Here is a 25,820-nt window from a genome sequence, read left to right as displayed (position 1 = left end):
AGTTGTGCTGAAACGGATGTTGGTGCCCATGGCCTTCTGAAAAGAATCCCAAAACTTCAAGGTGAAGATGCTGCCACGATCTGAAGAAATCAACTGCGGAATACCGTGCAGAGAGACAATCCGAGAGGTATAAAGCTCCGCCAATTTAGCTGCAGTGATAGACTCTTTGATAGGAAGGAAATGAGCCACTTTAGTGAGTTTTTCGATAACAACGAATATAGCATCATTGCCACGCTTGGTCTTTGGAAATCTAGTCACAAAGTCCATCTCAATGTGGTCAAACTTCCATTCTGGAATGGCAAGAGGTTGGAGGAAACCAGCTGGTCGTTGGTGTTCTGCCTTCACTCTTCTGCAGACATCACATTCATTCACGAACTGAGCAATCTCGCGCTTCATTCGAGTCCACCAATATGCCTGCTTGAGGTCATGGTACATCTTTGTGATCCCAGGGTGGATGGAGAGGAGTGAATTGTGAGCCTCGTTCATAATGACTTTACGAAGGTCACCTTTAGGCACAACAATGCGATCCTCGAAGAATAGAGTATCTCAAGACGATAGCACTTGTACTTGGGTTGACTCTTGGCAATCCCAATCTTCACCTTCTTCACCATAGCATCAAGAAGTTGAGCCTCGCGAATCTGATCTTCCAGAGTAGGAGAGACTTGAAGGTTTGCGAGAAATCCTTGAGGAACAACTTGCAGATTGAGTTTGCGGAAAGCTTCACAAAGCTCACGTTGGTAAGGTTTGAGAATCAAACTGTTGCAGTAAGCCTTCCTGCTCAATGCGTCAGCAATTACATTGGCCTTGCCTGGAGTATATTCGATACTCGGATTATACTCTTGAATCATTTCGACCCAACGAGTCTGCCTGAGGTTGAGATTAGGCTGAGTGAAGATGTACTTGAGACTCTTGTGGTCAGTGAAGATGTCCACTTTTCTTCCCAATAAGATATGTCTCCAAGTCAAAAGAGCATGCACAAATGCCGCCAACTCGAGGTCGTGAGTGGGGTAGTTCTTTTCGTTGGGCTTCAACTGGCGAGAAGTATAAGCCACAACTTTCTTCTCTTGCATCAACACTACACCAAGACCTTGAAGAGAGGCATCATAGAAGACCTTAAACGGTTTGGATTCATCAGGAGGAGACGGAACTGGAGCAGTGACTAATTTCTCTTTCAGGGTGTTGAAAGTGATATCACATTCCAGAGACCAAACGTACGTCATGTGCTTCTGGAGAAGGTTTGAAAGAGGCTTCGTGATCTTTGAAAAGTTCTCAATGAACCTTCGACAATAGCGTGCGAGACCAAGGAAGCTGCGGAGTTGCTTCACGTTCTGAGGTGGTTCCCAATTCACAATTGCAGACACCTTCTCAGGATTCACCGCTATGCCCTTGGCAGAGATGATATGCCCAAGATAGAGAACCTCATCGAGCCAAAACTCGCACTTTGAAAACTTGGCATAGAACTTATGTTCTCTGAGCTTATCGAGCACCACATGCAAGTGCTTGGCATGATCTTCCTTGTTCTTGGAAAAGACCAAAATGTCATCGAGGTAGACCAAGACGAAGTCATTTGTGTAGGGGTTGAATATGAAGTTCATCATGCGAGAGAATGTCGGAGGAGCGTTGACGAGGCCAAAAGACATGACAGTGTATTCATATGAACCATAGCTTGTTCTGAATGTCGTCTTGGGAATATCTTTCTCACGAATTCGAATCTGGTGATAGCCCATACAGAGATCAAGCTTGGAGAATACTTGAGCACCTTTGAGTTGTTCAAACAGCTCGTTGATGTTGGGAAGTGGGTACTTGTTCTTTATAGTCTTCTTGTTCAATGGACGGTAGTCGACACAGAGTCGGTCCGTTCCATCCTTTTTCTTCACAAAAAGAACTCCACAACCCCACGGAGAAGAACTAGGTTGGATGAGACCCATTCGCTCTTGAATATCGAGTTGCTTCTTCAGCTCCTTCAACTCTTTAGGTCCAAGATTGTAAGGACGTTTGCAAACAGGTTCCGTACCAGGCTCAAGATCGATGACAAATTCACCTGGCGGGTGCGGAGGCATTCCTGGAAGCTCTTCTGGAAAGACGTCTTGATATTCGCAAACGAATGGAATTTGAGAGATGGCATCCAGCTCACCCTTCTCATTGAGAGAAAACAGACGGATGGTATCATCACAAGCGGCAAAGACAATTACATCCTCAGACGAATGAGTCAATTGAATCCGCCTGGCAGCACAATCAAGATGAGCCTTGTGCTTAGAAAGCCAGTCCATTCCAAGAATAAGATCAATATCCGAGTTACCAAGGACCACTGGAGAGGATAGAAACTTATAGTCGCCCAACGTGATAGTAACATCCGGTGCCATAGCGCTTGCATTCATGAATTTACCTAGAGAAACAACTGACAACTGCCTAGGCAATTCTTGTAAAGGCAACTCATTCTTAGAAACAAATTGTATCGAGATGAAACAATGCAATGCACCAGTGTCAAAAAGAACTTTTGCAGGAATATCGTTAACAGGAAGGTTACCCATGATGACATCTGACGAGTCCTCTGCCTGAGATGCATTCATCAAGTTGACCTTAGAAGACTTGGGGTTATGCTTGACCACAGTCGTACTTGCAGATCTCACAGGAGGAGGAGGAGGAGGAGGAGGAAGACGCCTCTGATTGAAGCATTTGTTGGCATGGTGACCCTTCTGTTGGCACTTGTTGCACGTGACCTCCGAGAGCGGACGGTGATACGGAGCACTTGATCTTGGAGCTTGAGACGAAGTCTTGTTCTGAAAGCCTGGGTTGGGTGGGTGGGAAGATCCATTGCCACCTTTGCTCTTCTGCTGATAAGGCTGATGGAACGGAGGAGGAGGTAGCCAAAACTTTTGCTGCTTAGCCACTTGAGTTGAGGAAGAAGGAGTTGCATCTCTGACTCGCTTCTTGGAAGCATCGCACTTCAGTTGAGTAGTCTCTTGCTTCATTGCCATGTTGTAGAACTCATCGTACTTCTTGGGCTCAAAGAGGATGAGAGCTAGCTGGAGTTCTTCTCTGAGACCACCCCTGAACTGGTATATCATGCTCTTCTCGTCAGGGATGTCCTGCTTAGCAAAACGGGCGAGCTTCTGAAACATGATGTTGTACTGGTAAACAGACATAGTGCCTTGCTTCAGGTTGCGGAATTCCTCATGCTTGCTCTCAACCACACTCTGAGGAATATGATGAGCTTTGAAGTCTTGACGGAATTCATCCCAGGTAATCACACGGCCTCCTCTGGAATCTTTGTACTGCTGGAACCATTCCACAGCTTGGTCTTTGAGTTCGAAGGAGGCAAACTTGACAAAGTCCTCAGGCCTGACGTTACTGCACTCGAAATGCTTGCATATGTCCACGAGCCAATCATCAGCGTCTGTTGCCTCAACACAATTGCTGAAGGTCTTTGCCTGGTTAGCAAGGAACTGGTTGAGTGTACCGAATTGATTCTGATTGTTGCCATGGCCCAGGTTCCCTTGGTTGCGCTCTTGAAGAAGTTGCATGATCAATTGCGTGTTTGCATCGGTAGCGGCCATCACAGCTTGCCATGCCTCCGAAGGTGGAGGTGGTGGTGGCGGATCGGGATTCAGAGTCGTGCGCGTTGGAGGAGCCATCCTGAATAGGGTGACATCCCTTAGCATCTTGACAGACAAATATTGAAGATGAATCACACGGGTTGAAATTGCAACATAAAGTCTTCACATTCGGAGAAAATGAATAATGCATTCCAATCGAAATGGTCACATTTCCATAAATTGAGAAGCCACTTAGAATTGAGGTAGAAGAATAAAACCAACAAGGTACGGACAAGAACGAATACTTGGTGAGGATTACCCAATCCCAATCCAAACATCCGTGGAAGAAGAACTAGAGCTACAAGAATTCCCACCTATGAAACTCCTGAACCTTTCCGGTTATGCAATCAGGTGTTGGGGATACAGGGGAAGCATAATATCTCACCCAAATCTAGCAAATCCTACATCCAGCTGTATCCATCCTTCAACACATAACCAAGAAACCTTCGGAAATCGTTTACCTTAACCTTTGAAAAGCATCCGTTATACAAGTTATGTCAATACTCCCGAACTCCCGCCCCAGTACTGGGTGGCGTCGAGGTTATCTCACCAACAACTGCATAAAAGAGATTTTCGATGTCGGCGAAACTCAGGTATTCCAGAATCTCAACGATAAAATTGTGACGACAACACCTCGGAGCTCAACTCCCCGGGACACTGCCACAACCCCTAAATGACAGGAGGCACCAAGAACAATGTTCTCGTCACAAAACCATCGGAACGATTCCAAGATACCCGCGTGATCCTAAAAAAATTTAGTGAAATTTGAGAAGAGAAGAGTCAAAACTCTACACCAGGATGCCTTACTAAAGCGATGAAGGGACTGGGGAGTAAAAAGAATTCCTAACTCTCCGATATATATAATCCTAAATGACTCAAAACATTTTTCTAGACTCAACAACGCCAGCGATTCGATCAAGCAGGGGGCTCCTAAGGTCGGGGAAGGCTATGATTACCAACTTGTAACGCCCTCGATGCGGCTATATCTCCTACGTGTCGAAGCACGACTTAGAGGCATAACCGCATTGAAAGCAATGCCGCAAGTGAGGTAATCTTCGCAAACAACCCATGTAATGTAAATAAAAGGGGAAAAGATACATAGTTGGCTTACACTCGCCACATCACACAAATACATAAATAGCATTACATTCATCCAATACACTCATGGTCTGACTACGGTACCAAAATAAAGATCAACCCCCAAATGCGACAAAGTCCCCGATCGCCCCAACTGGGCACCACTACTGAGCATCTGGGAAAGACACATAGTAATGGCGAGAGTCTTCATCGAACTCCCACTTGAGCTCAAGCGCATCGTCTGGAGCGGTATCATCGGTCCCTGCATCTGGTTTTGGAAGTAAACTGTGAGTCACAGGGACTCAGCAATCTCACACCCTCGCGATCAAGACTATTTAAGCTTTTAGGTAAGGCAAGGTATGATGTGGAGCTGCAGCAAGCGACTAGCATATATGGTGGCTAACATACGCAAATGAGAGCGAGAAGAGAAGGCAAAAGCACGGTCGAACAACTATGATCAAGAAGTGATCCTAGAACAACCTACGTCAAGCATTACTCCAACACCGTGTTCACTTCCCGGACTCCGCCGAGAAGAGACCATCACGGTTACACATGCGGTTGGTGCATTTTAATTAAATTAAGTTTCATGTTATCTACAACCGGACATTAACAAATTCCCATCTGCCCATAACCGCGGGCACGGCTTTCGAAAGTTCAAATCCCCGCAGAGGAGTCCCAACTTAGCCCATCACAAGCTCTCACGGTCAAGGAAGAATATTCCTTCTCCCAAGACAATCCGATCAAACTCGGCATCCCGGTTACAAGACATCCTCGACAAGGGTAAAACAAGTCTAGCAACACCGCCCGAATGTGCTGACAAATCCCGATAGGAGCTCCACATATCTCGTTCTCAGGGCACACTCAGATGAGCCAGACATCGGGTAGCCAGCCCAGAGTTGCCCCTAGTAGCCCCGGACATCGCTCAGTTGGACCAACACTTAGAGAAGCACTGGCCCGGGGGGGTTAAAATAAATATGACCCTTGAGTCCGCGAAACCAAAGGGAAAAAGGCTAGGTGGCGAATGGTAAAACCAATGTTGGGCATTGCTGGAAGAGTTTCATTCAAGGCGAACTGTCAAGGGGTTCCCATTATAACCCAACCGTGTAAGGAACGCAAAAATCCAGGAACATAACACCGATATGATGGAAACTAGGGCGGCAAGAGTGGAACAAAACATTAGGCATAAGGCCAAGCCTTCCAACCATTACCAAGTATATAGGTGCCTTAAGATAAACAAGATGATATGGTGATATCCCAACAATAAACAATGTTCCAACAAGGACTCCAATCTTCACCTGCAACTAGCAACGCTATAAGAGGGGCTGAGCAAAGCGGTAACATAAGCCAAACAACGCTTGCTAGACATGGTGGGTTAGAGGTTTGCATGGCAAAATATGGGAGGCATGATAAGCAAGTGGTAGGTATCAGCATAGGCATAGCAAAAGAGCGATCATCTAAGCAAGCAAAGATATAAGTGATTTCGAGGGTATGGTCATCTTGCCTGAACAAAGTTTTCAGAGTTGGCTTGATCCTCGTAAGCGAACTTAACAGGAGCTCCTCGTTCACGTTACTCCTCTCCCGGCTCTACCTAGACAAGAACAACAAGCAAAAAAGAACGCAATCAACCACGCAATGCTCAAACAACATAAATGCAAACATGGTATGATAAGCGGGATGCGTATGTGATGCATATGCAACATTTGACAAGGAATGATTGAACCTGGCCTCAACATAGAAATCCAAGAGTGCCACTGGAAGGGTGAGATGAATCGGTTGAAATCGATATAAAGATCACCGGAATCGGATGCACGGTTTGAACATGGCAAGCAAAACAAATATGCACCCGGTCTGCGATAATCAGCAAGCGACCATCTAAATGCATCAAGATAAAATATGCTACAGCACCCAAACATGGCAACAAAATCATGGCAGGGATCCAACTCAGTGAAGCTTTGAACAAAAGATGAACACTGAGCTATGGCTAATTCATCCACTAACAGGTACAAGCATGGCAAAAGAGCAAATGATAACAGGTTTCAGACTTAGTGAAATTAACACAAGCCTGGAATTTATCATCAGGAAGCAATCTTTAGAGCATGAAAACTACATGCTACAGGAACTTAACATGGCAAAGCAAGGCATGGCATAAAGATACTCAAAGCACTTAACAAAAGTCCCTTAGTGACCTTGAGCCAAAAGGGATCACAAAATACAATTGCAAATAAGTGAACATGGCAAAAACATAAACAGATTCAGACTTAGTGAAAAACTGGAGCATGCAAAACAGTTAACGAGTAGGCATGTTTACGAGCTCGATGCACTCACTACAGAGCATGGCATGACAAACTAAGAATACACCCATCAAGAATACATGACATAGAAGCTAGACATGATAAGAACAACAATATAGCATGCACGGATCAATAGCAACATCCTCGGCAAAATCGCTAAACATGTCAACAATCTGCCAGGATTATTTTATAGCAAAAGTAGACCTTGATTGACTCAAGCTAGGGTGCTCCATAAGTGCGAACAAAGACTTGGATGGATAGAGCACCACAATGTTAACAAAACATCCTTACTGATCATCCTCAGAAGAGGCATGGGTCACTAGGAAACAACATGAACATATGGCATAACAACAAAATCAGGACAAGGACTTAGTGAAATTCTAAGTCCCTGAAATCAGCATTACCGATTACGCTAGTTTGCAAGCTTGTGCTAGTCACCACAAATATCACAAAAATACATGGCAAGCACGTCTGTAAAGATGACATGGCATATAACAAAACACATGTAGAGCTCAGGATCATAGCATGCACACATTAATCATGGTAAAAATGACAAAAGGCTATTTGCTGAAACAGATCTGACAAATTCATCACATAGCCCTCTTCCAACAGCATTTCGGGCATCAAGATGAGCTCAAATGAAAATGATGCAATGAGATGAAATGATGTACTCGTCGGGGCGAACATTTTGATATGCTACACGCACGAATCGGAGCTACGATGGGAGAGTTATGACATGCAGAAAAATGCTAAAAAGTTAGGGTTTCGGGGAGAAGTCAACCCTCGTCCAGATCTGGATCCAACCGGCGGCACTATTCATGCACGCATCCTGATGTCTCCGGAGAGGAAGTAGAGGCGGCGGGGAGGTCAGATCCGGCCTGGGACGCGGAAGCCGGCGATGGCGCGGTCGGCGGCGCGCTCCGCAGGGCATCGCGGCGAACTCCACCGGGCGGCGCGGTGAACTCCGGCCACCGGAGCGGGGCGGTGCGGCGGAGGAACAAGCGCGGGCGGCGGCGCGAGGTTGGGGATGAGGCGGCGCGGCGCAGGCGCCTCTGGCCCGGGCGCGGCGCGGGCCGGCCGGCCACAGGCCCGACGGGCTTCGGCGGCGGCGGGGCAGGAGCTGCCATGTGGCGAGAGGTGGTTGGCGCACGGCAGTGCGTCCGGTGCCGGTGGACAATGTCCGGCGCGCTGAGGACGAAGGGGGCTAGGGTTAGGGGTGGATCTGATCCGGAATTTCCGAGGAGGACCTATCTATAGAGGTAGAGGGAGCTAGGAGGCTCCAAATTGAGCACGGTTTGCGGCCATGCGATCGTGATCGAATGAACGAGATGATGGAGGGGTTTTAGGTGGGTTTTGGGCCACTTTGAAAGGGTGTTAGGCTGAAACACACACGAGGCCTTTTCGGTCCCTCGGTTAACCGTTGGAGTATCAAACGAAGTCCAAATGGTGCGAAACTTGACAGGCGGTCTACCGGTAGTAAACCAAGGCCACATGACAAGACTCGGTCCAATCCAGAAATGTTTAACGCCCGCACATGAAAAGAGGTAGGAAGGACCACCGGAGGACATAGGAGCGCCGGAATGCAAAACGGACAATGGGGAAAATGCTCGGATGCATGAGACGAACACGTATGCAAATGCAATGCACATGATGACATGATATGAGATGCATGACAAAGACAACAACACACGGAGACAAAAACCCGACAATGATGAAATAAAATAACTTAGTGCCGGAAACGGCAAGAGTTGGGATACAGATAAGGTAAATTACATCCGGGTGTTACATCAATCCAGTAGGATGCTACGTGCAAGTCCCTTGTACCTACACAAAAACAATATCTCAACGCAACCAACGCGCTTAGGGGTTGCCAATCCCTTCACGGTCACTTACGAAAGTGAGATCTGATAGAGATGATAAATAATATTTTTGGTATTTTTGATATAGAGATGCAAAGTGAAAAGTAAAAGGCAGAGTAAAAAAGCAAAGTAATAATAAAGTGATGGAGATTGATATGATGAGAAAGAGACCTGGGAGCCATAGGTTTCACTAGTGGCTTCTCTCAAGAGCATAAGTATTCTACGGTGGGTGAACAAATTGTTGTTGAGCAATTGACAGAATTGAGCATAGTTATGAGAATATCTAGGTATGATCATGTATATAGGCATCACGTCCGAGACAAGTAGACCGACTCCTGCCTGCATCTACTACTATTACTCCACTCATCGACCGCTATCCATCATGCATCTAGAGTATTAAGTTAAAAACAGAGTAACGCCTTAAGCAAGATGACATGATGTAGAGGGATAGTTTCATGCAATATGATAAAAAAACCCATCTTGTTATCCTCGATGGCAACAATACAATACGTACCTTGCTGCACCTTCTGTCACTGGGAAAGGACACCGCAAGATCGAACCCAAAGCTAATCACTTCTCCCATGGCAAGAAAAACCAATCTAGTAGGCCAAACCAAACTGATAATTCGAAGAGACTTGCAAAGATAACCAATCATACATAAAAGAATTCAGAGAAGATTCAAATATTATTCATAGATAGACTGGATCATAAACCCACAATTCATCGATCTCAACAAACACACCGCAAAAATAAGATTACATCGAATAGATCTCCACGAGAGAGGGGAGAACATTGTATTGAGATCCAAAATAGAGAAGAAGCCATCTAGCTACTAACTATGGACCCGTAGGTCTGAAGTAAACTACTCACACTTCATCGGAGGGGCTTGGATGATGATGTAGAAGCCCTTCGTGATCGATGCCCCCTCCGGTGGAGCTCCGGAACAGGCCCCAAGATGGGATCTCGTGGATACAGAAAGTTGTGGCGGTGGAATTAGGTTTTTGGCTCTGGTTCTGATCGTTTGGGGGTACGTGGATATATATAGGAGGAAGAAGTACGTCGGTGGAGCAACAGGGGGCCCACGAGGGTGGAGGGCGCGCCTGGGGGGCAGGCACGCCCCCCTACCTCGTGGCCTCCTGTTAATTGGCTTGACGTAGGGTCCAAGTCTCTTGAGTTGTATTCGGTGAGAAAATCACGTTCCCGGAGGTTTCATTCCGTTTGGACTCCATTTGATATTCCTTTTCTTCGAAACCCTAAAACTGGCAAAAAAATAGCAATTCTCGGCTGGCCTCCGGTTAATAGGTTAGTCCCAAAAATAATATAAAAGTGGATAATAAAGCCCAATAATGTCCAAAACAATCGATAATATAGCATGGAGCAATCAAAAATTATAGATACGTTGGAGACGTATCAGGTGTTGCTGGAGAAGTCCCAGTATTCACGCAGAAAGTTCCACCCGGGCACGAAGAGACAGATGGATACTGCAAGACCCGAGGCTTACCTGCACAGCCACAAGCCATTATGGGCTCCAGCTTGGTTGGACATCATACTGACTCTGGCCGGACGGTGCTACGAGATGTAGAATAATAGTAGGATTGGATGAGCACCAGCAGTGGCCCAGAGGAACTCTTTGAAATACCATGTTTCAGTCATCCGATTCTCAAACACCAGGTAGTGCGAGGACTTCAACAGAGGCGATCGAATCTTGTGGGGAAAGTGTGCAAGACTCTGCAGAGTACCAAAACCTAGTCGATTAGCCGTGTTCCCGGTCACAGACAAGTTGAGCCTTGGGAACTAAAACTATCGGGAATTCTTGACACAATTAATAATAATGTATTGTGTTTTATTAATAATCGGGTATGAGAGATGGTTGGCGGAACCATCCCATTAACATCCAACTTTTTTAGTAATATTTTTCTTTTCACCCCTTTGTTGTAGGGAAAAATTAGCTTTTCGCGAAAGTCATAACTTAGAGCCCCACCAGCCATGATTGCATATAGCATAGCTATTTTCATTTATCAGTTCTCCCTTGTGACTTTGCTGGCATATTCAAAATGTTAACCTACACGGCTGGAACATCTCATATTGCAGAGGTTTATTCTGATCAGGAGTGAGGCTACGTTCTACCCTCGGTGATATGCCCTTGGAGTCAGATGGACTCGCTATCTTCTACGTCTTCCGCAGTAGTTTATCTTAGAGTGGGCCTTCAACCAATTTATTACTTCTGTAATAAAGAATCTATATGAGATTCCAATGTAATAAAGCATGTGTGATTGTAATTTGATATATACATTGATGTACTGTGTGTGCTAGCATGATCGTGTGGTGGTACAGATACAAAGAGACTTGACCGTTTTCATGTCGGGTCGCTACAAAGTGCTAATTAGATTATTGACTCTAGTGCAAGTGGGAGACTATTGGAAACATGCCCTAGAGCCAACAATGTTGTATTATTATATTTCCATATTCGTAATTAAGTGTTTATATTTCATGCTATAACTGCTATGATCCTGGAATAAGCAATTCAGTGGAAAACTCATATGCACGTGTGGAATGATAAATGGTAAAATAAAAGGTTCCAAGTCTTTCCTTAGGACTAGCTCAAGCATTGTTGGTTATCATGTTTTCCAGATCTTAGGATACCACTAAATGTAATGATAGTCCTAAAACAACAATGAGATTATGACGTTGGAAGAACGATCATATTGAATCGGCCCGATCTTGTTTGTTATGAATGAGTTAATATCATCTGTAATCAATTGTAATAACAAAGAGTGTTAACGTGTGATCTTGCTCCTTAGACCATGAGAGTATCGTGGTCACTTCTTACCATACGGTGGGCTTTGGGACTTCTCAATGTCACATGTAACACGGTGATCATAACGACAACTTACAGGTTCATCGGAAAGTTTGACAAGTGGCCGGATAGCTCGAGAGTGGGCTTTTCTCCTTCGACGATGTAGAGATATTCTTAGGTCCCCCTATATGATGGCATCCATGATCATATTGCCATACACAGGTGACTTCATCACGAGGATGCCGGAACACAATAACGAGAAAGAAGAACAAAACCGGTAACGAGGATTTCGGTATAGTGAGCATAGTGATGACTCGGGAGGATACCGATGCATCCCAGGTTTTGTGAAGTATCACGAAGCAAAGGGAACGTCACATGATAACCAAAGTTTCAGTTGAATATCATTCATGTGCTCATAGGGATCGATATGGACGCCCATGGTTCCATTATCAGTCATTGAACGAAGGTTTTCGTTCATGTCTATGAGTTACCCCGAACCTACGGAGTCACAAGCTTAAGGAAATCACGATATGTTGAGTGTTAGTAGGAAAGGAGTGATGAGAATATATTTGTGGAATTGTTTCATTAATGTTTGAAATAGTTTTGGGAGTATCCAGAAGCGTTTCGGGGTCACCGGAAGGGTTTCGGAGAGTATTGGATCATACCGGGTATTACTGGTAAATAATATATATAGGTGGAAAATGTTTCCGAGATTGTTAAATTATATATAAAAGGTCCTAATATTTATTATAAGTCTTTCATATTTAATTTAATACCAACGGGCCTTAAAAGGGCAAACAGGAGAAAGAGAATAGGGCCACCAAAGCCGAAAAGGAAGTTGCGCCCACTTTCCATGTACGGGGGGGCATATCCTACTTGGGAGGAGTTGGACTCCTCCCCCTTGGCTGGTGCGCCAAGGGGGGTCCTTCCCTCCTTGGTGGCTGCCCTCTCCCTCCCCTCTAACCTATATATACTTGAGGTATTGTCCCTTTTGCAATATACAAGTTTTTGGAGCCTCCTCTAGTTCTTCTAGTTCTAGTTCTAGTTGGTCCTAATTGACTAATCAGAGCTAAGATAATCCTCTCGTCCTCATAATTAGAAGCCTTGTGTGGTCCTAATCTCCTCCCTCTAATTCTCCGGCGACGATTAGCTCTGTATGGTGAAGTGCTGCCGGATCATGAAGGTTGCACACTTGCAACCAAGTAGGAAGGTTGTGCTTTCGGTCTTCAGTTTGAGGGACTGTTCGTGGGCGGTTCATGGGATCGTTCAATGTCGGTTCGAGGGACTCCAAGTATGATATACCCTGACACGTTCTTCTTCCTATGCAACTCGGTGATAGTAACTATCGTGATCCCAACCCCTTATGCATCTTCATATTGATCTCGGGTGATCGTGGGCGTGATTTTTTTTTGTTTTATACTATGTTTTCCAACACATACTTCATGCATTACTCTGTTTGATATGAACTTCATACCTAGAGAAGCAAGTATAGAAGCGCTCTTGAAGTGGAGTAATAGTAGTAGATACAGGTGATATGTCTCCAACGTATCTATAATTTTTGATTGCGCCATGCTATATTATCTACTGTTTTGGACATTATTGGGCTTTATTATCCACTTTTATATTATTTTTGGGACTAACCTACTAACAGGAGGCCCAGCCCAGAATTGCTGTTTTTTGCCTATTTTAGGGTTTTGAAGAAAAGGAATATCAAACGGAGTCCAAACGGAATGAAACCTTCGGGAACGTGATTTTCTCACCGAACAAGACCCATGAGACTTGGACCCTACATCAAGACACAAAAGAGGAGGCCACGAGGTAGGGGGCGCGCCTACCCCCCCCCCCAAGGCGTGCCCTCCACCCACGTGGGCCACCTGTTGCTCCACCGACGTACTCCTTCCTCCTATATATACCTACGTACCCCCAAACGATCATATACGGAGCCAAAACCCTAATTCCACCACCGTAACTTTCATTATCCACGAGATCCCATCTTGGGGCCTGTTCCGGAGCTCCGCCGGAGGGGGCATCGATCACGGAGGGCTTCCACATCATCACCATAGCCCCTCCGATGAAGTGTGAGTAGTTCACCTCAGACCTACGGGTCCACAGTTATTAGCTAGATGGATTCTTCTCTCTTTTTGGATCTCAATACAATGTTCTTCCCCTCTCTTGTGGAGAACTATTCGATGTAATCTTCTTTTTGCGGTGTATTTGTTGAGACCGATGAATTGTGGGTTTATGATCAAGTCTATCTATGAACAATATTTGAATCTTCTCTGAATTCTTTTATGTATGATTGGTTATCTTTGCAAGTCTCTTTGAATTATCAGTTTGGTTTGGCCTACTAGATTGATCTTTCTTGCAATGGGAGAAGTGCTTAGCTTTGGGTTCAATCTTGCTGTGTCCTTTCCCAGTGACAGTAGGGGCAGCAAGGCACGTATTGTATTGTTGCCATCGAGGATAACAAGATGGGGTTTTCATCATATTGCATGAGTTTATCCCTCCACATCATGCCATCTTGCTTAAGGCGTTACTCTGTTTTCATAACTTAATACTCTAGATGCATGATGGATAGCGGTCGATGAGTGGAGTAATAGTAGTAGATGCAGGTAGGAGTCGGTCTACTTGTCTCGGACGTGATGCCTATATACATGATCATACCTAGATATTCTCATAACTATGCTCAATTCTGTCAATTGCTCAACAGTAATTCGTTCACCCACCGTAGAATACCTATGCTCTTGAGAGAAGCCACTAGTGAAACCTGTGGCCCTCGGGTCTATCTTCATCATATTAATCTTCCAATACTTAGTTATTTCCTTCGCTATTTACTTTGCTTTTATTTTACTTTGCATCTTTATCATAAAAATACCAAAAATATTATCTTATCATATCTATTAGATCTCACTCTCGTAAGTGGCCGTGTAGGGATTGACAACCCCTTATCGCGTTGGTTGCGAGGATTTATTTGTTTTGTGCAGGTATGAGGGACTCGCGCGTAGCCTCCTACTGGATTGATACCTTGGTTCTCAAAAACATAGGGAAATACTTGGGGAACCGTTGGGAAGACTTTAGGAAAGTCTTGTTAATCTTGCTGTAAAAAACAGAAACATTAGCGCTCACGAGAAATATTGCCATTTTTAATTGGAAAGTACTATTTAGTTAATTCTTTTTTCATATGATTAATAGATAAATTCCTCACGTCCGGCAATTTATTTTAGAATTTTTGGGGTTCCAGATCTTGCTCTAGCTACAGATTACTACAAACTGTTCTGTTTTTGACAGATTCTGTTTTTCATGTGTTGTTCGCTTATTTTGATGAATCTATGGCTAGTAAAATAGTTTATAAACCATATAGAAGTTGGAATACAGTAGGTTTAACACCAATATAAATAAATAATTAGTTAATTACAGTACCTTGAAGTGGTCTTTTGTTTTCTTTCGCTAACGGAGCTCACGAGATTTTCTACTTTAAGTTTTGTGTTGTGAAGTTTCCAAGTTTTGGGTAAAGATTTGATGGATTATGGAACAAGGAGTTGCAAGAGCCTAAGCTTGGTGATGCCCATGGCACCCCCAAGATAATATAAGGACACCTAAAAGCCAAAGCTTGGGTATGCCCTGGAAGGCATCCCCTCTTTCGTCTACTTCTATCGGTAACTTTACTTGGACCTATATTTTTATTCACCACATGATATGTGTTTTGCTTGGAGCGTATTGTATTATTTGAGTCTTTATTTGTTAGTTTACCACAATCATCCTTGCTGTACACACCTTTCGATAGAGTCATACATGATTTGGAATTTGTTAGAATACTCTATGTGCTTCGCTTATATCGTTTGAGTTATATAGTTTTGCTCTAGTACTTCACTTATATCTTTTAGAGCATGGTGGTGGATTCGTTTTATAGAAACTATTGATCTCTCATGCTTCACTTAGATTATTTTGAGAGTCTTAAATAGCATGTTAATTTGCTTAAATATTCCTAAAATGCTTGGTATTCAAGAATAGTAAAAACTTTCTTATGAGTGTGGTGAATACTATGAGAAGTTTGAGGCTTGATAATTGTTTTGAGATATGAAGATGGTGATATTAAAGTTGTGCTAGTTGAGTAGTTGTGAATTTTAGAAATACTTGTGTTAAAGTTTGTGATTCTCATAGCATGCACGTATGGTGAACCGTTATGTGATGAAGTCGGAGCATGATTTATTTATTGATTGTCTTCCTTATGAGTGGCGGTCGGGGACGAGCGATGGTCTTTTCCTACCAATCTATCCCCCTAGGAGCATGCGTGTAATACTTTGCTTTGATAACTTGTAGATTTTTGCAATAAGTATATGAGTTCTTTATGACTAATGTTGAGTCCATGGATTATACACACTCTCACCCTTCCACCATTGCTAGCCTCTCTAATACCGTGCACCTTTCGCCGGTATCATACACCCACCATATACCTTCCTCAAAACAGCCACCATACCTACCTATTATGGAATTTCCATAGCCATTCCGAGATATATTGCCATGCAAGTTTCCATCGTTCCGTTTATTAGGACACACTCCATCATTGTCATATAGCTTAGCATGATCATGTAGTTGACATCGTATTTGTGGCAAAGCCACCGTTCATAATTCTTTCATACATGTCACTCATGAGTCATTGCATATCCCGGTACACCGCCGGAGGCATTCATATAGAGTCATATTTTGTTCTAAGTATCGAGTTGTAATTGTTGAGTTGTAAGAAAATAAAAAGTGTGATGATCATCATTATTAGAGCATTGTCCCAGTGAGGAAAGGATGATGGAGACTATGATTCCCCCACAAGTCGGGATGAGACTCCAGACGAAAAATAAAAAAAGAGAAAGAAAAGAGGCCATAAAAAATAGAAAAGGCCCAAATAAAAAAATATGAGAGAAAAAGAGAGAAGGGGCAATGCTACTATCCTTTTTACCACACTTGTGCTTCAAAGTAGCACCATGGTATTCATAGTAGAGAGTCTCTCATTTCGTCACTTTCATATACTAGTGGGAATTTTTCATTATAGAACTTGGCTTGTATATTCCAATGATGGGCTTCCTCAAATTGCCCTAGGTATTCGTGAGCAAGCAAGTTGGATGCACACCCACTTAGTTTCTTCTGTGGAGCTTTCATATACTTATAGCTCTAGTGCATCCGTTGCATGGCAATCCCTACTCACTCACATTGATATCTATTGATGGGCATCTCCATAGTCCGTTGATACGCCTAGTTGATGTGAGACTATCTTCTCCCTTTTTGTCTTCTCCACAACCACCCTTCTATTCCACCTATAGTGCTATGTCCATGGCTCACGCTCATGTATTGCGTGAAGATTGAAAAAGTTTTGAGAATGTCAAAAGTATGAAACAATTGCTTGGCTTGTCATCGGGGTTGTGCATGATTTAAATACTTTGTGTGGTGAAGATAGAGCATAGCCAGACTATATGATTTTGTCGGGATAACTTTCTTTGGCCATGTTATTTTGAGAAGACATGATTGCTTTATTTAGTATGCTTGAAGTATTATTATTTTTATGTCAATATGAACTTTTATCTTGAATCTTTCGGATCTGAATATTCATACCACAATTAAGAAGAATTAAATTAAAATTATGCCAAGTAGCACTCCGCATCAAAAATTCTGTTTCTATCATTTACCTACTCGAGGACGAGCTGGAATTATGCTTGGGGATGCTTGATACGTCTCCAACGTATCTATAATTTTTGATTGCTCCATGCTATATTATCTGTTGTTTTGGACATTATTGGGGTTTATTATCCACTTTTATATTATTTTTGGGACTAACCTACTAACCGGAGGCCCAACCCAGAATTGCTGTTTTTTGCCTATTTTAGGGTTTTGAAGAAAAGGAATATCAAACGGAGTCCAAACGGAATGAAACCTTCGGGAACGTGATTTTCTCACCGAACAAGACCCATGAGACTTGGACCCTACATCAAGACACAAAAGAGGAGGCCACGAGGTAGGGGGCGCGCCTACCCCCCCCCCCAAGGCGTGCCCTCCACCCACGTGGGCCACCTGTTGCTCCACCGACGTACTCCTTCCTCCTATATATACCTACGTACCCCCAAACGATCGGATACGGAGCCAAAACCCTAGTTCCACTGCCGTAACTTTCTGTATCCATGAGATCCCATCTTGGGGCCTGTTCCGGAGCTCCGCCGGAGGGGGCATCGATCACGGAGGGCTTCTACATCATCACCATAGCCCCTCCAATGAAGTGTGAGTAGTTCACCTCAGACCTACGGGTCCATAGTTATTAGCTAGATGGCTTCTTCTCTCTTTTTGGATCTCAATACAATGTTCTTCCCCTCTCTTGTGGAGAACTATTCGATGTAATCTTCTTTTTGCGGTGTGTTTGTTGAGATCGATGAATTGTGGGTTTATGCTCAAGTCTATCTATGAACAATATTTGAATCTTCTTTGAATTATTTTATGTATGATTGGTTATGTTTGCAAGTCTCTTCGAATTATTAGTTTGGTTTGGCCTACTAGATTGATCTTTCTTGCAATGGGAGAAGTGCTTAGCTTTGGGTTCAATCTTGCGGTGTCCTTTCCTAGTGAGAGTAAGGGTAAGCACGTATTATATTGTTGCCATCGAGGATAACAAGATTGGGTTTTCATCATATTGCATGAGTTTATACCTCTACATCATGTCATCTTTATTTAGGCGTTACTCTGTTTTCATAACTTAATACTCTAGATGCATGCTGGATAGTGGTCGATGAGTGGAGTAATAGTAGTAGATGCAGGCAGGAGTCGGTCTACTTGTCTCGGATGTGATGCCTATATACATGATCATACCTAGATATTCTCATAACTATGCTCAATTCTGTCAATTGCTCAACAGTAATTCGTTCACTCACCGTAGAATACCTATGCTCTTGAGAAAAGCCACTAGTGAAACCTATGGCCCTCGGGTCTATCTTCATCATATTAATCTTCCAATACTTAGTTATTTCCTTCGCTATTTACTTTGCTTTTATTTTACTTTGCATCTTTATCATAAAATACCAAAAATATTATCTTATCATATCTATCAGTTCTCACTCTCGTAAGTGGACGTGTAGGGATTGACAACCCCTTATCACATTGGTTGCGAGGATTTATTTGTTTTGTGCAGGTACGAGGGACTCGCGTGTAGCCTCCTACTAGATTGATGCCTTGTTTCTCAAAAACTGAGGGAAATACTTATGCTACTTTGCTGCATCATCCGTCCTCTTCGGGGAAAACCAACGCAGTGCTCAAGAGGTAGCAGCAGGCAGGAGCCGGTCTACTTGTCATGGATGTAATGCATATGTACATGATCATGCCATGAATGACATCATAACTGTGCGCTCTTCTATCAATTGCCCAACAGTAATTTGTCTACCCACGGTATGCTATGTTCTTGAGAGAGATGCATATAGAGAAAACTATGGCCCCTGGGTCTATTGTAATCATATGCTAAACCAAAAAATACCTTGTTGTAATTTATTTACTTTTATGTTACTTTGCAATTTATCTATCCACCACTACCAGATTTGATCCTTGCAATTAACGAGTACAAGGGGATTGACAACCCTCTTTCCCGCATTGGGTGCAAGTATTTGCTCTTGTGTGCGTAGGTACTGTCGACGTTTGTTTGTTTGTGTGGATATCCTATTGGTTTGATAACCTTGGTTCTCTACTGAGGGAAATACTATTTGCTACTATATTGCTTCACCCTTTCTCTTCGGGGAAAAACCCAACACAGCTCACAAGTAGTAGGGGCCCACCAAGAAGCCACATGGCCAAGTGGCGTGGCCTACCACTGGCCGCACCTGCCCATGTGGGGCCATGGTGGCTCGCCTCCCAATGCCCTTTAGCCATAAATTCCCATTTACCCTAGAAAAAATCACAACAAATTCTCGGGACTTTCCGCCGCCGTCTATGAGGCAGAACTTGGGCGCATCACTTTTGCTCTCAAGTAGAGCAATTCCACCACTGGGAGGGGGAAATCGAAGCCTTCATCATCACCAACACTCTGTTCATCATGGGGATCAACATCTTCACCAGCACCATCTCATCTCAAAACCCTAGTTCATCTGTTTTGCTAAATCTTTGTATCAAACCTCAAATTGGTACCTCTGGATGCTAGTTGGTTTAATTGCTGGAAGATTATTATGTTCATATTGTTAAACATATATTTATACCCACTGATTATGATCAATATGATGAGTTGTGAGTAGTTCATTTTGTTCTTGTGGACATGTGAGAAGTCTTGTTACTATTTAACATGTTAAGTTGATTTTCGTCCAATGTTTTGATATTATGTTGTGGTGTTCTTCCTCTAGTGTTGTTATGTGAACATCGACTACATGAAACTTCACCATATTTTGGCCTAAAGGAAGGCATTGTGGAATTAGTTTATAGATGATGGGTTGTGTGAGTGATAGAAACCTAAACCCTAGTTTGTGAATTATCCTGTAAGGGGTTGCTTTGGATCCAATTGCTTAATCATATGGTTAGATTGATCGATCTTAATTACTTCTCTTGTAGTTGAGTATGCTATCATGGAGGGTATAATCATAAGTAGGTATTTGTTCAAGTAAGGACAGTTCCTTAGATCCGGTCCACCCACATAACACTTATCAAGGCAATGAACGTTAACTCAATGAATCATGGTTAAAGTAACTTGGCGATACTCCTGTGTGTCCTCAAGAGCATTTTAATTATTATAATAAGTATCATCTGCATGTCCTTAGCACAATCAAGGATTTGTCCACTTGTTGCACTTTGTTACTATTGTCACTTGTTACCTTGCTACAAATTATCTTGCTATCTAACTATCTTACAACACTTGCAATTAAACTTTGCTAAAACCGTCTATCAATTCCTTCTGCTCCTCGTTGGGTCTAACACTCTTAATTATCTAAAGGACTAGGTTAATCTCATATATTTGTGTATCATCAAGACTCTTTTCTGGCATTGTTGACGGGGAGTGTAACACTCTTGGTAAGTGGAATTTGGTAAGGAAACTTTGATCGTATGTGCTGATTTTTAATTACACTTGCTACTATCGAAAATAATCCTTTAAGAGACTTGTTTGGGGTGCCCATGCCAGATGCTCAAGTAGCAAGAGAGGATCCGCCACCTACTAAAAACATTTTCTATGAAATTTCTCTTGGTATTTTGGAAAAAACGCATGATAATTCTTATGCAGGAGATGGAACAATTCACCCTAATATGTACTTGCTTGCTATAGATGGACTTTGTGGATTATGTATGCTTGCAGAGTTATTGAGGGATGACGTTAAGAGTAAGTTATTCCCTTTATCTTTAGAGGGAAAGACATTGGCATGGTATAGCTATAGGATAATTTTCACTCATGGGGCTGGAAACTATTGAATCTTGAGTTCCGTAATAAATTGTATCATATGCATCTAGTACACCATGATGGGAATTATATTTATAATTGTTGGCCTTGTGATGGAGAAAGTATCACTGAAGTTTGGGGATGCTTGAAGATTTAATGCTCAAATGCCCCAATCATGAGCCCTCAAGGCATATTATTGTTCAAAAAATTTATGCTAGGCCTTCTCTCGCGATAAGGAAATGCTTGATGCTTCTTCTACTGGTTATTTCTCAAGTAGACAAATTTAATTCAAATGGGTTATTAAAATAATTAAACATAATGTTTGTTGAATTCAAATGTTTGTTTCATTCAAGCCTTGTGTGATGGATTTTTGGCTAGTTGCCAACCCTATTTGGCAATTGAGTACTCATTTGACATGAACTATAGAGGTCAGCTAGCAACTATTTGTGTTGTTGATTGGCACAATTGGTTGTATCTTTCTGCTTATTGATACATCCATTTTGCATCATGTTTTCCTACTATTATTTATAATGTTTTGGGTCAATATTTCACTTCATGAGTCAATTCTAATGACTTTTCTCTCTTAATATGCAAGATTTACATGAGGGAGGAGATTGCCGACAACTAAAATTCTTGACATAAAAGGAGCTACAATAGAGATAGCTATTCCCTAGAGCTCCAAATGGCCTGAAAATTTATAGAGATTTGTTTTGGAATTAATAAAGAATACTGAAACAAGAATCACCAGGAGGGGACCCACCGGTGAGCCACAAGCTCAGGTGGCGCCCCCTAGGGCGCGCCATGTGAGCTTGTGGGCCCACCAACAGGCCTTCGTGACCTCCCTTCTCCTATATGATGCCATTTTCCGTAGAAAAAATAACAAGAAGACTTTCAGGATGAAGCGTCACCATCTCGGGGAAGAACCTGGGTAGGAGCACTTTTCCTCTTCAGCGGAGTGATTCTGACGGGGATACTTCCCTCCGGGAGGGGGAAATCAAAGCCATCGACGACACCAACAATCCTCTCATTGTGGGAGGACCAATCTTCATCAACATCTTCACCAGCACCATCTCCTCTCAAACCCTAGTTCATCTCTAGTATTCAATCTTTGTCTCCAAACCTCATATTGGTACCTATGGGTTGCTAGTAGTGTTGATTACATCTTATAGTTGATGCTGGTTGGTTTATTAGGTGGAAGATTACATGTTCAGATCCTTAATGATATACAATACCCCTCTGATCTTGAACATGAATATCATTTGTGAGTAGATACGTTTGTTCTTGAAGACATGGGAGAAGTCTTGTTATAAGTAATTATGTGAAGTTAGTATTCGTTCAATATGTTGATGACGTGTATGTTGTTCTTCCTCTAGTGGTGTTGTGTGAACGTTGGCTACGTGACACTTCACCATGTTTGGGCCTAGGGGAAGGCTTTGGGGAGTAATAAGTAGATGATAGGTTGCGACAGTGACAGAAGCTTAAACCCTAGTTTCTGAGTTATTCCGTAAGGGGCTTATTTGGATACATATGTTTGATGATATGGTTAGATTTATCTTAATTCTTCTTTCATAGTTGCGGATGCTTGCGAGAGGGGGTAATCATAAGTCGATTGCTTGTTCAAGTAAGAACAACACCCTAGCACCGGTCCACCCACATATCAAATTATCAAAGTAGTGAATGCGAATCAACTAAGCATAATGAACGTGGCTAGACGAGAATTCCCATGTGTCCTCGAGAATGTTTTGCTCACTATAAGAAGTACTTTCGGCTTGTCCTTTGCTATAAAAAGGATTGGGCCACTGATACGTCTCCAATGTATCTATAATTTTTGATTATTCCATGCTATTATATTATCTATTTTGGATGTTAATGGACTTTATTTTACACTTTTATATTATTTTTCGGACTAACCTATTAACCCAAGGCCAAGTGCAAATTGTTGTTTTTTGCCTATTTCAGTGTTTTGCAGAAAAGAAATATCAAACGGAATCCAAACGGAATGAAACCTTCGGGAACGTGATTTTTGGAACAAACATGATCCAGAGGGCTTGGAGTGGACGTCAAGAAACAAACGAGGAGTCCACGAGGCAGGGGCGTGCCTACCCCCCTGGCGCGCCCTCCCCCCTCGTGGGCCCTGTTGGGGATACACATAACAGGTAGGCCCACGAAGGGTCGAAATATCATGAAGCATGGGGTCCACACAACATGTGGGTCCAGATAAATTTCATACAGACATATTATCCACTCGGACAAGCAGCATACTATCCACTCGACCAAGCAGCATACCATCCACTCGGATGACAGTTCACCACTCGACCGTACGACTCACTCGGATATACGAAGACCAGCAGGTAGCAAAGCAGTTGGCATCACTCTCATAGTGAGGGCTTGGTAGTGGGCTGGCATTATGACATTCATGCCCCACTTTGTAACATAGGAGGTGAGGGGGTGGCGCACTCTATATAAGCCACCCCCACCACTAGACTAGGGGGGCTTTTTTCTTCCACCTCTCTCTATTTCCAACCATTAGTCTCAGGACATGGCTCAGGCATGAGATCCGCTCTCCTCTCGCTCTCTCTCTCAAACACACATTGTAATCTCTTAATACATACTTAGATAAAACAAAGCCTCTCCGGAGCACGAGACGTTGGGATGTTATCTCCACCGTGAGAGGCCCGAACTCGCTAAAACCACCGTGTCACCCATATGGATCTCGATAGATCATGCTCCTTTATCCTACCCCTCTCTTATTGTCGGAATCGTTACCACGACAATTGGCGCCCACCTTGGGGCATGGCGTCTATTGAGCCATGATGCAGATGGTTATTTCTTCTACCACCAGCGGCACATCGGTTCCTGCTGGTACCCTCTGTTCGGTTTGATCTTCATCTTTTAACACATTTTCTATATTGTTCATCTGCCGAACGAGCAAAGCATCGCAAACAGAAGGAAAGCGTACATCCATCCAAGCACGTACAAGGAGAACTATTGGCCTTCAGGTTGGCTAGCCTCCCATCCGCATGAGCGGATCACTTGAATCGGCGCAAAAGCGAGAAACCGACTGCGCCTCCATGGACGACCACCGGCGCCATCCGCCCCGTTGTCGTCTTCATCCTTGGCACAGCCGACTGCGCCTCCACGCGCGGCCGTCGTCGTCGTAGTCCTTGGCACAGCCGACTGCGCCTCCACGCGCGGTCGTCGTCGTCTCCGACCTTGGCACAGCCGACTGCGCCTCCATGCGCGGTCGTCGCTGTCTCCGACCTCGGCACAGCTGACTGCGCCTCCATGGATGACCACCGGCACCATCCGCCCGTCGTCGTCTCCGACCTCGGCACCGTCGACTGTGCCTCCGCGCGCAGCTACCGGCGGCGTCCGCGTCATCATCGTCTCCAACCTCGTCGTTGAGCCACACGCACAACCGTCATCGCCGTTCACCTCGCCGTCGGCTCCGGCCTCGTGTTCTCAGCTACTCGCCGGCGACCTCCATGGTGGTAGCACAGGCACGCGGCGCTCCTACCTCCGGTGCCAGTCGCCTGCGATGGTCTCTGTGGTGGAGGCGCGCTGCGACGGCGACCTTCGAAGCAGCCTCGACCCTCACGTGACGGCCGTGCGGGATTGAGGGAATAAATATCTGGTAAGTGCATGCATAACGTATGCCATTTAATCGAGCAATAACTACGTGCAGGAGAAAAGGAATGGAAGGACAACTCCCACACGTACGCAGATAATGCGGCTCCACCGGCAATCATTAAGAGCATGCCTAATTAACGTCGGTCTCATAATTCCGTCAAGCATGGATCGATCGCTTCGTTAAGGTAATCGCCTTATTAACCAGCCAATTGACGGGGATTACTAACGCCACTTAATCGCTGCGGCCAGAACCAGGCTGTTTCCATGGCTTCCACAGATTCCGCGCCAATTAATTCGTGCATGCATGCATGTATGACTATCCAGCTTTCAACTTCATGGCCATATTTGCTAGTGCTAATTTGCAGGGTCACCCGATGGATCTTTCAATCGGACAGCTGCTAACTAGATTCGCTCAGAGTTCAGACATATGAATTCACTCGGACACAGACTCAAGTTCACTCGGCAGCGGACCCAAATTCACTTGAACTATTTCATTCAGACGCCCCGTGAGTCGCCACTTCGCGGGACGCGTTTGCTTCACTCCGACGCCTGTACATCCTCGCTCGATTGGACATATCCTCAGCTGCCCAACACGCAGTCACGAAGCTGCTCGCATAATCATCAACTTGCCTGACTTGGATGTCCCGTGCGCCTCCACTCCACGGGACGCGTCTACATCACTCGAACGCCCCGCACGTCGTCACTTCGCAGGACGCGTCTACTTCAGTCGGACGCCCCGTGCATCGTCACTCCGTAGGACGCGTCTATTTCAGTCGGACGCCCCGCCCTCATCACTCCGCGGGATGTGTTTACTTCAATCGGGCGCCCCGGGCATCGTCGCTCCGCAGGGCGCGTCTACTTCTCTCGGACGCCCCGTCCATCGTCACTCCGCGGGACGCGTCTATTTCAGTCGGACGCCCCACTAATCATCACTTCGAGGGATGTGTCTACTTCAGTCGGACGCCTCGCTCATCATCACTCTGCGGAACGTGTCTACTTCAGTCGGACCCTCGGGAATCGTCACTCCGTGGGGCGTGTCTACTTCACTCAGACGGCCCGCGCTTCGTCACTCCGTGGGATGCATCTACTTCACTCGGACGCCCCGCGCGTCGCCATCGGTTGGTCACCTCATAACCACTCGGCCGCCCGGCGCGTCGCCATCGCTTGGTCACCTCATCACCACTCGGCTGCTCC

The sequence above is a fragment of the Triticum urartu genome, chromosome 2 (genome assembly GCF_003073215.2).
Source record: "Triticum urartu cultivar G1812 chromosome 2, Tu2.1, whole genome shotgun sequence".
In the NCBI taxonomy this organism is placed as follows: domain Eukaryota; kingdom Viridiplantae; phylum Streptophyta; class Magnoliopsida; order Poales; family Poaceae; genus Triticum; species Triticum urartu.
The sequence above is the reverse complement of the archived record's forward strand: the minus strand, read 5'-3'. Positions refer to the sequence as shown.